The sequence below is a fragment of the Myotis davidii genome, unplaced genomic scaffold (assembly GCF_000327345.1).
Source record: "Myotis davidii unplaced genomic scaffold, ASM32734v1 scaffold99, whole genome shotgun sequence".
In the NCBI taxonomy this organism is placed as follows: domain Eukaryota; kingdom Metazoa; phylum Chordata; class Mammalia; order Chiroptera; family Vespertilionidae; genus Myotis; species Myotis davidii.
Window position 1 is genome coordinate 2,039,620 of NW_006291015.1, and position 8,141 is coordinate 2,047,760.

Consider the following 8,141-nt stretch of genomic DNA (forward strand, 5'->3'; position numbering starts at 1 on the left):
CACCCTGTATATATAAACTTGCAAGGAGTGGTAAGAATATTATGTGAGCTGATTCAAAACATTAAATATTTTCGGTCAGACAGCGACCCTTTGCTGTGTGGTTACTGACGTTAGTCTGCTCTACTTTGTGCGATCACACAGTGGTATTATGCTAAGTGAAATAAGTCAGTCAGAGAAAGATAAACATCACACGATCTCACTCATTTGTGGAATATAATGAACAACATAAACTGATGAAAAAAACAGATCCAGAGACAGAGAAGCAACCTCAGAGGGAAAGTAGGGGAGGGTGGGGGTAAGGGGGATAGATCAACCAAAGCCCTTGTATGCATGCATATAAGCCTAGCCAATGGACACAGACATCAGTGGGGTGAGGGCATGAGTGGGGGACGGGGGGTGTGGGAGCAATTGGAGGATAAGGACACATATGTAATACCTTGATCAATAAAGAAAATTTTTTTTAATTATAAAAGAAATGAATGGATTGACACTGAACCATAAAAAGACAACAAACTATAATTAACTATGACATTTTAGCACATTCTACTGAAATGTCTTAAAAATGTATTAAAATGTATATTATATGATTAGCTTTTTGTTAATGGCTACTATTTAAATTTGTCTCATTTTTTGTCAGTAGTATTATCTCAAGAGTAGATACTCAGATATGTGTAAACTACAAATATATACCAAAATAAAATTATTAGGCAACAGAAAAGATAGTCATTAAAAACTGATTTTAAAAATGCCAAGTCACCGACTTCCTCTTCACCCTTCTCCTTCACCATTTCTCCTGCATCTTTATTTTAATATCTTTCTCAAAAGAATAAAAATTTCTTTGAATAATGTGTCTTATACTTCTTTTTTTATCTCTGGTATTTATCTTAGTATGTAATCAAATATAGATATTCTACTAAAGATTATATACTTTCCTGTTAATTAATCTTAGACCATTTGATAAAAATAAACTTGAAAAATTTAAAATTGGAATATATCAGAATGGCTTCAGTTTCAGGTAAAAGTTTCAGGTTTATTTTGAGAAATCTTGCCTACTACACTTTGCCTCAGTCATACATCACTACAATAGTATCTTACATTCTTTTCCTAACCAATCTTATATAATAAAAGCCTAATATGCTAAGTGTCCAACCGTTCAACCAGTCGCTATGACATACACTGACCACAAGGGGGCAGACACTCCGACCGGTACGTTAGCTTGCTGCTGAGGTCCAGCCAATCAGGACTGGGTGAGACAGGCCTGTCTGCCCTGGAGCGCTCCTGCAGTCCCTCCCTGGCCCCAATCATGCATTGGTGGGATCCCTTGGCCTGGCCTATGCCCTCTCACAATCCAGAACCCCTCGGAGGGATGTTGGGCTGCCAGTGTCAGCCCGATCCCCTCAGGCCAGGCTGAGGGACCTCACCGGTGCATGAATCTGTGCACCGGGCCTCTGTTTATTATATAAAAAACAAATCCAGGTATCAAGTGTTCTATTACATTGAATTCATTTACTTAAGTGTCATTGGTAAAATTTTTCAACCCCGCCATCTTCAAACCTGTGAGGTTGACACCTTTTTAATTTCTGTAACTCACAACCTGCTGTTCTCATTACTTCCTAATACAACTGAGTCCATGATCCAGCAAGAGAATTAATCCATTGCATATAACAATTCCCTTGCCTTATTTTCTCCCCAGGCTACCCAGCAAAAACCTAATCCTATTTAAATTCCACTCTGCCTACTTCATTCCTTCAGCAGAGTAATTTCTCAAAGCTGAAGGAATTTTACAGAGCCATGTTAACTGGATTCACCCTAAAGTTTTAACCACAAATCTTAAATAAAAAGCATCTCTGCTATCTAACCTACTATATTTCCCTTGTGAATTCATTATCCCACTTGCAGAGTGTATCTTTTAGATCTTCTTCCTCCCTGAGCCTTTTCTTCATCTTTTAGTTAATCAAGAAAATGGAATCACTTAGAAGAGAATTTCAATTTCTCCCTAAAACTATCTCCACATATAACCACAGAATCTGTGTTCCCTCTTGGTTCAACAGTTTCTATAAACAGCAATCTCTTCTTTGATACAATGGATTTCTACTTAAACATGATTCTGGAAATTATTCCTTTCTTCTATTGTGGCACTAATGTTCATCTCTGCTGGAACATTTTCATCAAAATGAAAAGCTATTGCAAAACTCTTCTTTATTTAAAAGATGTACTATCCATTTCTTGATGATCATATATAAAACACTCAGAAGTGTCATGCGTATATACTACTAGACCCACTTCTTTTATTACTATTTCTTGAATATTCTTCAAAAAGTTGTATGTTTCCATGCCTCTACTGAAAAGATTGCCATTATGTTTACTGACATCATTTATATTGTTATGCTAAATGGTCTTCAACTTTATCTTTGTTGATTTTTGATGCAATTGATCACAACTTCCTACTTGAAACACTTTGTTCATCTAGATCAAGCATGTCAACCTTGCAGCCCATGGGCTGCATGAGGCCCACAATGAATATTTTTGCAGCCCAGGCAATATAACAGTATGTAAGAAATCCTATATAATAAAAGCCTAATATGCAAATCAACTGAATAGCGGACCAACCTGTGGAACAACCAGTCACTATGATGCGCACTGACCACCAGGGGACAGACGCTCAATGCAGGAGCTGCCCCCAGTCCACAGGCCCCAGGCCAGCCAATGCAGGTGCCAGCGGGGGCCCCCTGATCGCCTTGCCGGTAGCTCCACAGATCGGCCCTGATCTCTGGCCAGGCCTAGGCACCCTACCTGTGCACAGATTTTGTGCACTGGGCCTCTAGTGTTTTAATAAAATATCATAACTTAATTTTTGCAATACCCTGTTATACATAATTATTAATAAGGAACTATAATGTTCACTAATGACTGATTACTATAATCGTGTTGCATGCATTTCCCTTACATGCCTTACATGCAGGCACACTATTTCTCTTCACTAATACTAGCAGTGAATATTTTAGCAGCCATTTGCCAAGTCATTAAGCAGACTGACTTGTTTGGTGTGTGCAGCAGGAAATATTTCCATTTCAGGGAACAACAACAACAAAAAAATAGGTTTATTTGCGTTATGCTTATTAATTTGTGCAGTTATTCAGTGTTTGATAAGTTAATGTTTAAGAAAAAATTATTAACTTTTATTAAAATATTCTATTATTTTATGTTGCTTACTCATTTATTTCATCCCTTTGTATTTAGCATGTCTATCGAAATAAACATACGTTTCTATGAAAATTGAAGCTTTTGTTTTTTGGGGGCCCACATAAACTTAAACCTTGTTTAGTTGGCCCATGTTAGCCTTTGAGTTTGACATGCTTGATCTAAATTCTAGGAAATCACAATTTCTTGATACTTTTTTTTCTTCCTGAGCTTGCTGCACCTTTTCAGACTATTTTATTAGATGTGCTTCCCTTCTTCTACTTCAAGTCATCGAGTTCTACAGAGCTCAGTCCTGGAAACTCTTATCTTCCTAAACCGGCAGTTGGATATCCCTCTAACAATCCGGGACTGCTGGCTCCTAACCTCTTGCCTGCCTACTTCTGCTTTCACGACCTAGGTAAAACATACCACAACAGTGCATTTTAGTTGCACTTTTAAGTTCAACTATACATTTTTTAAAAATATCTCCAAACCACACTTCTTCCAGAAATGACAGAAATCCAAACATAAATATCCAACAGTTTGTTTGATATCAGAATAGTAGATATCTCAGGCATAACATACTAAAAAACAAACTCTTAATTTTTTCCCTCTTAAAACCTTTCCATTCTCAATGTTCACATCTCAGTTCTCATCATTTATTCATTCCTCTTCCCCCAAACCTGACCTTTCTGTTACTTATGATGCCCCGAACCTTGGAGTTAATTTAGACTGCATATTTTGGCTTGCCCTACATATCCAAGATGTGAGAAAATGATATAAAAAGATTTTAACCATTTCTGACTACTACTCTGGTCCAAGCAAGCCCTTAACACCTACTTGGGATAGTCCTACATAGTCTATTTACTCTCCTGTCTCTTGACTCTACTCCTTTTCAACAATTCCTGTTTGAAACATCAGTTCATATTAATACCCTATATAAAAACCTCAATAGACTTTCTCAGATTTTAAAGAAAATATAAAGCCTTTGCTATAATCTATATTAACTGGTGAGATCTCATCCATATTACATCTCTTATCTTTATTCAAGTTTTTGTCTCCATGTTAATCCTTGAACATGCTAAGTAGACTCAAAACTCAGAGGTTCACTTTCTTTTATTTCTTCTGGAAAGCTCCTACTCAGACATTAATATAACTATGTCATTTACTTTCTTCAAATGATACCATAGAGAAACCTTTCATGCATATCTTTAATATTTGATTGTTTATTGCCAATTTCCTGAAGTAGATTGTAAACTCCACAAAGGCACTGGGGTTTATATCCAGCATAGATAAAAATAGGAACAGGATACATGCTCAATAAATAATCTGGTAAGTGAATAGAAAATTCTGTTAGTCTCCATGAAGAAAAAATTAAATTAATATATATGAATTTTTGATGTTCTATGAGAAGTTACATTACTGGTTGTATTAGGCAGCATGTGATAAAAGAAGTAGAATTACTATAAGTAATCTATACTAATAAAAGCCTAGGTGGCCCTCGTGCCCTCACATAACACCTTCACGTCATCACATGATGGCCACCCCCACATCATCACAAGACGGCCACCATAAGATGGCTGGCAGGGGAAGGCAGTTGGGGAGGACCAGGCCAGCAGGAGAGGGCAGTTGGGGATGAATGGGCCAGCAGGGGAGCAGTTAGCCGTTGATCAGGCTGGCAGGGGCGCTGGCAGGGGAAGGCAGTTGGGGAGGACCAGGCATTCAAGGGAGGGCAGAGGGAGTGACCAGGCCGGCAGGGCAGGGCAGTTGGGGGCAATCAGGGCAGTAGGGGAGGGCAGTTGTGGGCGATCAGTTCAGCAAGGCAGGCAAGCGGTTGGGAGCCACCAGTCCCAGTTTGTGAGAGGGATCCCAGATTGGAGAGGGTGCAGGCTGGGCTGAGGGATACCCTCACATGCACGAATTTCATGCACCAGGCCTCTAGTATTAAATAAAAGATGATCAAGATGATAATTCTGCATTTATGAGAACTGGTTGGTCATCTCAGACATTCTCAGGACCTCTGAATGTGGTGTCTCTATATGGGTTAATATGGGATTTTTCACAGCATGGTAGCCATGGCGAAGTAGGACAGTCTCTTTCGGGTGCTCACACTTCCAAAGCAATTGTCCCAGTTAACCAAACACAAGTTCCGTTGCCATTTATGACAGAACCTCAGAACATTTATCTTCATCTCTGTCACATTCTCTAGGTTACAAGAGAGTCATAGACTAATCCAGACACACATGGAAGGGAATTATTGAAGGAACAGTGATGATGTCACATTGTAGAAGACAATGTGGGTCAGGGTATATTGTTACATTTATCTTTTGAAAATATAATTTCAACCATTTGCCCTCTAGCCACAACAATTCACATCCTACTCATATGTAATACACACTCATTCCTTTTTCTAAGTCCCTCAAAGTTTCATCTTCTAATTTAATCAGCTTAATGTCCAGAGTCATTTTCTAACTCAGGTCCAGGCAAGCATGAGTTCTTCTGGTACACTTCTTTTTATACCAGTCTTTGTGTTTAGAAGATATGTGCTCTAAAGAGACAAATTACTGCTCCTATCTCCATTCTAAAACATTAAATTGTGTCGCAGGGGTAGGCTAACACCTCTAGACATCCCATTCAAAAGTGAAAAACGGGAAGCACACAGCCATCAATATCTATTTGTTGTCCATGTCACATGCTGCCAGTTTCTTGATCAGGGCTCATTCCTATACTTTGGTATTTTGTATCTATGAATTGGGTCTGTTATCAGTGCTTTCTCATAAGAAAACTAAGTTTGCAACTGAGTAGTCTTCTCACAGTGCTTTGTGTTGTAAAAGTATGGGGATCCAAAAGCCTCTTTTCATGTTGTATGTTTGCTGTCATGATATATATATATGGAGAATAAAAGTTGTGGACTAAAAGGACTTGTTAGTGAAAGAGTGAAACTATATTGGAAGCAAATACAGACTCCCATGTAGGGAGGGTTACCCCTTTGGTAACTAAGCCCCTTTTTTCTAAGGCTTCTAAATGCTATAGTTCTTTGTCTCTTCATGTTCCCTTCTAATTGGACCCCTTCCCCATTTTATAACCCTGTGCTTTTCTAATTTGTCAGTCTTTTTGCAGAATATCAGCTTCAAAATCCAAAACCCATGTAAGTCTCCCCCTTTTTTCATCCCCTTATTTTGCAACATTTCATTATCTCCTGTGAACGTAAGTTTCCCTCCTTTCAGCATCTGTTGACATCTCTCTATCCTCTGTGAAAGTATGTTTCCTTTTCCCCCATACACTGTGACTTTTCTGTATCGCCTGTGAATGGATGCCTTCTGGAGGCTCCAAAACCTCACCTATGCATTTCTCCCCATGGACCGTCTTTATTCCTAAGACTCGCTAAACCTGCCTATTTTATCCCTAAAGTTCCTTTCAATATGACAAGACTAACAATATTTCCAAAGGGAAAAAAAAGTCATTTAATGTAATTTAAAATTATAAAATAAAAACACATGCTAAATCTAAAACTACATGCATAACATGTATCAGTGTAATTATATTAAAAAGGTGGTAGCCACAAACTACCTACTTATTCAGGTTGAAAACCGTATAATACATACATATATATATATATACACATATATATGTGTGTGTGTGTGTGTATATATGTGTATATATATATACATATATATATACATATATATATATATTTCACTTCATTCTCAGTGAAGAAAATGTAAAATTCTAATTTCCATAAACTTGCCTTTTAAAATCTAATATCAAATCTAGGATACTCCGCATCACAAGCAAATATAAATGGCAAAGATAACAATAAGAATAGGAAGAAAATAAAGTTAAGCATAACTAGATTTTAAATATTAGAGTCATCTGATAGAACAATATTGTATTATACATCTAAGAACTTTCTTATGATTCTTTATATAATAAATTGAAATTAAATTAACTGTACAACTGATAAATTTAGTGAAAATCAAATAATCTCTTTAACTGAATTACCTGGCCATCTCAGTATAAATGACTGGTCTGCAAATAAAATAAATGAAATAAGTGAATTATTTCTACTTCTGTGATATAGCAGGCGGTTTGACTGACATAACCAGAGTAGGCCAGGTACAGAAAGGCACCAGGTAGAAAGCCTTGGGTGCCTAGCAACCAGCAAAACTGAAAGTGCAAACACTGTAGTATGGGACCTCACCCCTAGTGTAACCTTTTCCTCTCCTAGCATATCACTGGTCATGTGATTTAGAGCTCCTGACCTCTCACATAGCTGGCCATGTGGTACAGACACTCCTGAGCTCTCTGCCCCTGGCACGTCTCTAACCATGTGGCAGACCCCTTAGAGAAGGAACAATGGGGCCAGAGAAAAGTGTCATACAGCTCCCATGCAAGCCCTTTCCGGATCACTTCCTTGAGCATTAGGCCCTCAAGACAATGAGGTTCTGACCCACATCAAATAATCTTAGGGAAAAAGCTTAGGGGCTGTTAACCATAGAGACAGAGTTTTAGTCAAATAGACATAACATCTAGGCCTCAGTTGTGTTTCAGGTCCAGACCCAGAAAGTCAGCAAGGGCAGGTGAGGCAAGGTCATGGTTTACATTAGGACCAGTTGCTATGACCTTCCTGCCCTGATGCCAACCAAAGAGACCAAGACCCTAAAAGGACACATCTGGAATTGGTTGAATATTCTATTGCGACCCTCCCCTGAGGCCTTCCCTAAAATCCCTGCCTTTAGAGAACAGATAAAAACCCTTAAGACAGAGGACTCAGGTCTCTCTCTTTCTCTCTCCCTCTCTCTCTCTCTCACTCTCGCTCTCTCTCGCTTTCCCTCCCTCCCTCTCATACTGAGTCTGTCCTCTACCACTTTCTTTCCCAGGTGCACTCTCTCTGGATCATGCCTGTACCTTTCCCCCTCTCCTTCCTCAGATGCATTTTCTTTGCCTTTCATTCTTCTAAG